At 34.9% G+C, this 6000-nt stretch overlaps 1 protein-coding gene and 1 long non-coding RNA gene across 2 annotated transcripts in view; one reads left to right on the top strand and one right to left on the bottom strand.

The window, feature by feature from the left end:
• The window catches only part of LOC145296731 (uncharacterized), a 278300-nt gene extending 277018 nt beyond the window's left edge, over nucleotides 1-1282 (bottom strand). The window contains exon 1 of the mRNA XM_080142753.1: nucleotides 917-1282. The gene's annotated coding sequence lies outside the window, so the exon portion shown is untranslated. The remainder of the gene's footprint in view (nucleotides 1-916) is intronic.
• LOC145296742 (uncharacterized) overlaps nucleotides 1-6000 on the top strand; it is an 89739-nt gene that overhangs the window by 3175 nt on the left and 80564 nt on the right. The window lies entirely within an intron of this gene.

Genomic DNA, 6000 nt, shown 5'->3' with positions numbered 1-6000 from the left:
TTATTAATCTGTTTGACACTGAAACTAATAAGTAGGAAAATCGAATATATATATATATATATATATATATATATATATATATATATATATATATATATATATATAATCAAGCGTTCCAATTTAACAATGTTTGCTTCAATTAAAAAATAATGCCTAAAGAATATATGTATATATATATATATATATATATATATATATATATATATATATATATATATATATATATATATATAATGTGCAGTTTAAAGATGCTGGGTTTGAAATAACGTTGCAGCTGAAACATAAATACACATATGTAGCCAATAATGCTTAGACAAATAAAAAAAATTATAATATATATATATATATATATATATATATATACTTAAAAACGTACTTAACTCTAAAGTGGAAAAGTGCTTTTTTAAAAAGTGCGTTAAAAATAACACGGACGCGCAACACACACGCACATAACAATACGGACTACATTACCCCTATCCCCCCCTCCAATACTTTTTAAATAAAAAAATTATCACACTTTTGCATTTCTTTCTTTATCTGACGAAGGTTAAATTGCACCGAAACGTCATATCTATTATAAATTTCGTGTTACTCAGTAATATATATATATATATATATATATATATATATATATATATATGTTACTGAGTAATATTTTGTATATATATATATATATATATATATATATATATATATATATAGAGAGAGAGAGAGAGAGAGAGAGAGAGAGAGAAGGAGAGAGAGAGAGTAGAGATTGTTATTTTTTTTTACCATCACCCTTTCTTTCGGTAAAGGAATGGAAGACGAAAAACGGCACCCCTAAACAAAAACAAGGATACACCTTTCAATTAATAGCTCCCTCGTTCCTCCCAAAGATACCAAAAGTAAATAAATAAATAAATAAGAATGCACTTACCTGAATTCGAAGATGCAATACATTCACTCGGTCTGCGAGGAAAGCGACAGTTTTTTTATTAATATTTCTTTTATTAATTTTATTATTTACAACACAGTGCGGAGGATGGGGTCGACTGTGGACGTTGTTACGAAGAAGATTGCGTTTTGTTATTTAATTCATCCATTTTTTTACACGCGTACACAACACATTTGGTACGCGATCCTCCAACGGCAAGTAGTATCCATGCGATGTGAACGAGAGAAGAAGCAAGCGCGTGCCCGTCAGTGCGAGTCAGCGAGTCTCTCTCTCTCTCTCTCTCTCTCTCTCTCTCTCTCTCTCTCTCTCTCTCTCTCTCTCTCACGCACACGTTTTTTCTTTCTCTTTAGCCTTTTCTCTAGCTTTTTCTCTCTAGCTTTCTCTTCCACGTTCGATTAATCGTTTTTTTCGATGACGAAAATGATGATAATGATGGTCGTGATCGATGATTGTGCCTATCCGTGCGTTGTTGTATATATATATATATATATATATATATATATATATATATATATATATATATATATATATATATATATATATATATATGATATATATATGTGATATATATATATGATATATATGTGATATATATATATCATATATATATGTGTGTGTGATATATACATATATGATATATGATATATATATGTGTGTGTGTGTGTAATTTCAGAGAATGTGTTAACATGTCTGTACATATGTGTGTGTTTGCGTGGTTTTTATTTATTAATTTGTTTATATATATATATGTGTGTGTGTGTGTGTGTGTGTGTGTGTGTGTGTGTGTGTGTGTGTAATTTCAGAGAATGTGTGGACGTGTATGCGATACGCGTGTGTTTGCGTGTTTTTATTTATTTATTTATTTATTTATTTATTTATTTTTATGTTTGGTCTAATCACGACGAGAATAATGTTTCGCTCCAAGAAAGTTAAGTTGTCTAATCGACGCGTCGTATCATGAGTAAATTAGTGATTATTGGTCAGGTTGGTGAAACCAGGGTACCAATTGTGTGGTGTACTTTATACTTCTCAGTGCCTACTGACTACTGTAGTACAGGTTGGAATGGTCATAGGTAAAAATGAACACACGCACGCATAGCCGCATAACTCCGGTAAAATAAAATGAAAGAAAAATAAAGAAATAAAAAAAATTCTAATATAATTGTAAAAAAGAAACTGGAAGAAAACAAATCCAAATTGTACGTTATTTATTTTTTAAAATAGTATGTATGTGTGTGTGCGTGTGTGTGTGAGAGAGGGGGGGAGAAGACAGATAGACATATAGACGGACTATTATAGTAGCTGCTTGTTGGTAATGGTTCTAAAAGCGGCGGCAGGTGATCGTCTCTGTATATTTCTCTTTTCTCTCTCTCTCTCTCTCTCTCTCTCTCTCTCTCTCTCTTTCTCTTTCCCTATCTTTATTTATTTCAACATTCCTCTCCCACCTCTCTCTCTCTCTCTCTCTCTCTCTCTCTCTCTCTCTCTCTCTCTCTCTCTCTCACTTCTCTCTCTTTTGTAGTCAATTTTTCCTTTTGCCCATAATCACCTTCTCTCCGTTTCTTTATCCCCAATCTTTATATCTCTTCTATTTGTACACACATTTCCTATCCTTATGCCAACCCCCCCTCTCTCTCTCTCTCTCTCTCTCTCTCTCTCTCTCTCTCTCTCTCTCGAGCGCTTCTTCTTTTTCTTCATCGTGTTTTTAAAGTCATTGGTTACTAACCAAGAAATATTGTTTAAAAAGGAAACTCTTTTCTCCTCTCACACACACACGCACGCGCGTGCATACACACACCGATGCAATGCAATTGAGATAACTCCAAGCAAGACGAACACCGGCGAAAAAGATGGATATGCGTGGAAAATGAAGGACGGGATGGGAAAGAGTAAATGATCAGCGGGAGGACATTGAGATGGAAGAAATTACTTACTCACTAGTTACTAACAGTGATTGCTCACCAAATATAACAAGTGGTGTTCCCTGGAGTTGGAGTAACAGTAAGTCTCCTCAGGTTTCCAGTACTTTTGCTAACCATTGGGGATCACTTTGCGTTATCCCAACAGCTGTTTACCAATAATTTCTTGCTGATAACAACCGTTAACATTCTCTGGAACTGGAGTGGCAATAAGTCGCCCCACGATTCCAGTCTTTCCGCACTCATCAGATGGAAATCTGGGTAGTGCTGTACCTCGTCGATCTTTTCATCCTCCTTGATTCTTCACGACCATTTTGTGTGGCACCAGCTAAAGTTGTCAAATTCTGATATTTCTGACAGTTTTAATTCCTTTGATTGCGTCTAGTTTTCTTTCTATATTTTTGTTCTATTTCTATTTCAACGTACTTCTCGTTGGTCGCCGTTACCTGGCTATGTCGATCGGTTTCTGCACTCAAGGATTTAAAAAATATATATATTTCAGCTGTTTTCATCAGTTCTGTGTGTTGTATAGTCTTAATCCTCCCTTTATTCCAATTTTTCTTAGTTTTCTTTTTTTGTTTCTTTTTTTTTTCTAAGTTTTTGTTCATGATACTTCTACAGTTATGAGCATTACATAGGTACGAACAAAATAAATGCCGACGCTCAAAATGTATAAACATTTTGACCCCCTCCCTTAAAAAAAAAATCACCAAATATCAGGAAATTAACCAATTTTAATGAACTTTTCAGTATTTATCAAATAATGATCGCGGAATATAATGAACTATTTTAAATCTTAGTGGAAATGTATTATTTTGTTTAAACAAAAAATACCTTTACTAAAGTTATGGTTTTCAGTAGTAAATAAAAAACGCAAGAATTTATTTTTGCTTTTTTTATATAAATAAAGCATTGTAATTTGTAACAATAAAATAAAATAATTTTATAGGAATATTACGAAAAAAGTCCCTAAATCCGTATTAATGAATTCTATATAACTCGAAGAAACATGAATTTCTCGAACTACCGATATTACCATTGAATTAAGCATTGCTTATTTAATATTTTCACACAAAAAAATTATAATTACAAAAAATATTTCTACTTTTTTTTTTTAATTACGGGCTTCGCATAATTTTTATAAGCAAGATTTTAATAATTTCCTTGCTCGCAAGAATGTGCAACTTTCGGCGTAACATATTTTTTTATATAATATTGAACAATAATTTTAAAAAGAATCAATTTAAAAACAGGAACATAGAAAAATAATTGAATTAAAAAATGCAAAAATTAATACAAATGTTCAGAAAAGGAATGTACGGATGCGCGACTGGGAACAAAACAAGAACTTCCTCCCTTTTAATGACATGACGTCATTTTCACAGTCTTTCGACTGCCTGAAAATTTGGGCCTTCGTAATTTTCGTGTTTACAAAATTTTACTTTGTTGCGTTTTGCGAACGCCAGAATCACTTGGTTTTGGAGCTAATTGATTTATTTTTTTGTTATGGCTTGTAATAAGCCACAAAGAAAACAGAACAACGGAATAGAGTTTAAACAATGTATTACTGGAACAACAACGTAAAAAGGTTACAACTGAAAAGAGTAGTAAACGTCACCGAGCAGGCGAGGGTCGCTCTGGTGTTTAATCCACACCTGGGATCAAAAGGTCTATGGTTTATATAATGGATAGAACAGTCCATTTGGGGGGTGATTACCCCCCCCCCTTCCAAGTTGATTCCCGCAGTTGTGAAAATCAGTATTTCTTCCTTTAAAGGCAGACCACCAAGGGGTCTGTGCGCTTCCTCTTTCTGCCGGAGCGTCTCGGTTCTGACATCCCTTTTGGAGGGTCTATGTCAAAACAGTCATACACAGTTTCAATCGCCTCACTACCGTTCAACGGTTGTTCTTCTTGATTCTCGTAGAAGCGTTTCCTGATTTGGTTCAGGTGCTTCTTATGTTGGAACTTTGGGCCCTGAATGCTGTATGTAACATGGCCGATTCTTCGTAAGATCGTGCTCTGTTCCCAAAAAGAAACGTTATTTCTAAAATGTCTAAAATACACGTTATCTCCGCTGTTAAACCGTTTCGTTGGCATTGTAGAGGTTCTGTTGTGTACTATGTGTTTGGATAGCAGTTTATCAAATACGGATTTTATTTTCCGTTCAAACATGATTTCTGCTAGGGATCCTGCATCTGGTATGTTCGGATTTCTCGTGATTCTGTAAACCTTTTCTGTCGGTGTACCGGACGCCTTTTTTAATGCCTTTTAAGCGTATCGACGAAATGTTTGGCCTGTTCGTTGCTTCTGGCGTGGTATTGGAGTGTCGTAATATGCTTGACTTGATACGTCTCGCAGAATTCTCTGAACTCTGTCGAGGTGAACTGTGTAGCGTTGTTGCTAACCAGACAGTCTACAACCCCAAACTGAGCAAACAATTTCAATAAAACTTTGTCGTTTTTGCCGTGGTCGATTTTTTGCATCTTAGTACCTCTGGCCATTTAGAGTAAGAGTCAACTACTGTCAGGTAGTAAAAATCCTCCACAGGTCCCGTATAATTGATGTGAATCCTCGACCATGGTTGTTCAGTCTTAGGCCAAGGTTTATATTATCGGTGGTGCTTTTGCAGCCAAAGCACAGCCTTTGCATCTGTTCATCATGTCGGCAATATCTTTGTCCATAGCTGGCCAATAAACAAAACTTCTCATTAGGCTTTTCATTCTGTTTATTCCTGGATGCCCCCTGTAAAAATCCCTGAGAATTCTTTTTTTGAAAGGTTTGGGGGATGACAACCCTTTCACCGTATAACAGTATTTCGTCGCAACCAGAAAAAATGTCTGAACTGGTGTCACCCAGTGCTAATTTCTGCTTCGTGGTTTGAATAAAATTGTCATTTAGGGATTCTGACTTAATTTCCTGAAGTGTAACCGGCAGTTCGCGGATAATATTGTTCAGCATGGTTTTTACATCACTATTAATACGTAGTGCCGCGATTACTGAATCTTCAAGAGGTTCCATTTTGGTAGGAATCAGTCTCGATAGACCGTCTGCATGGACTAGTTGTTTTGAGGGGAGAAATTGAATTGTAAAATTATAGTTCAGCAGAATAGTTCCCCATCTTAATAGTCGGTTCGCAGTGAATGTTGGAAG

Source organism: Euprymna scolopes, chromosome 2 (assembly GCF_053919585.1).
Source record: "Euprymna scolopes isolate OS-2025 chromosome 2, ASM5391958v1, whole genome shotgun sequence".
NCBI classification, from domain to species: Eukaryota; Metazoa; Mollusca; class Cephalopoda; order Sepiida; family Sepiolidae; genus Euprymna; species Euprymna scolopes.
Note: the sequence above shows the minus strand (reverse complement) of the source record. Positions and strands in the feature narration are given on the sequence as shown.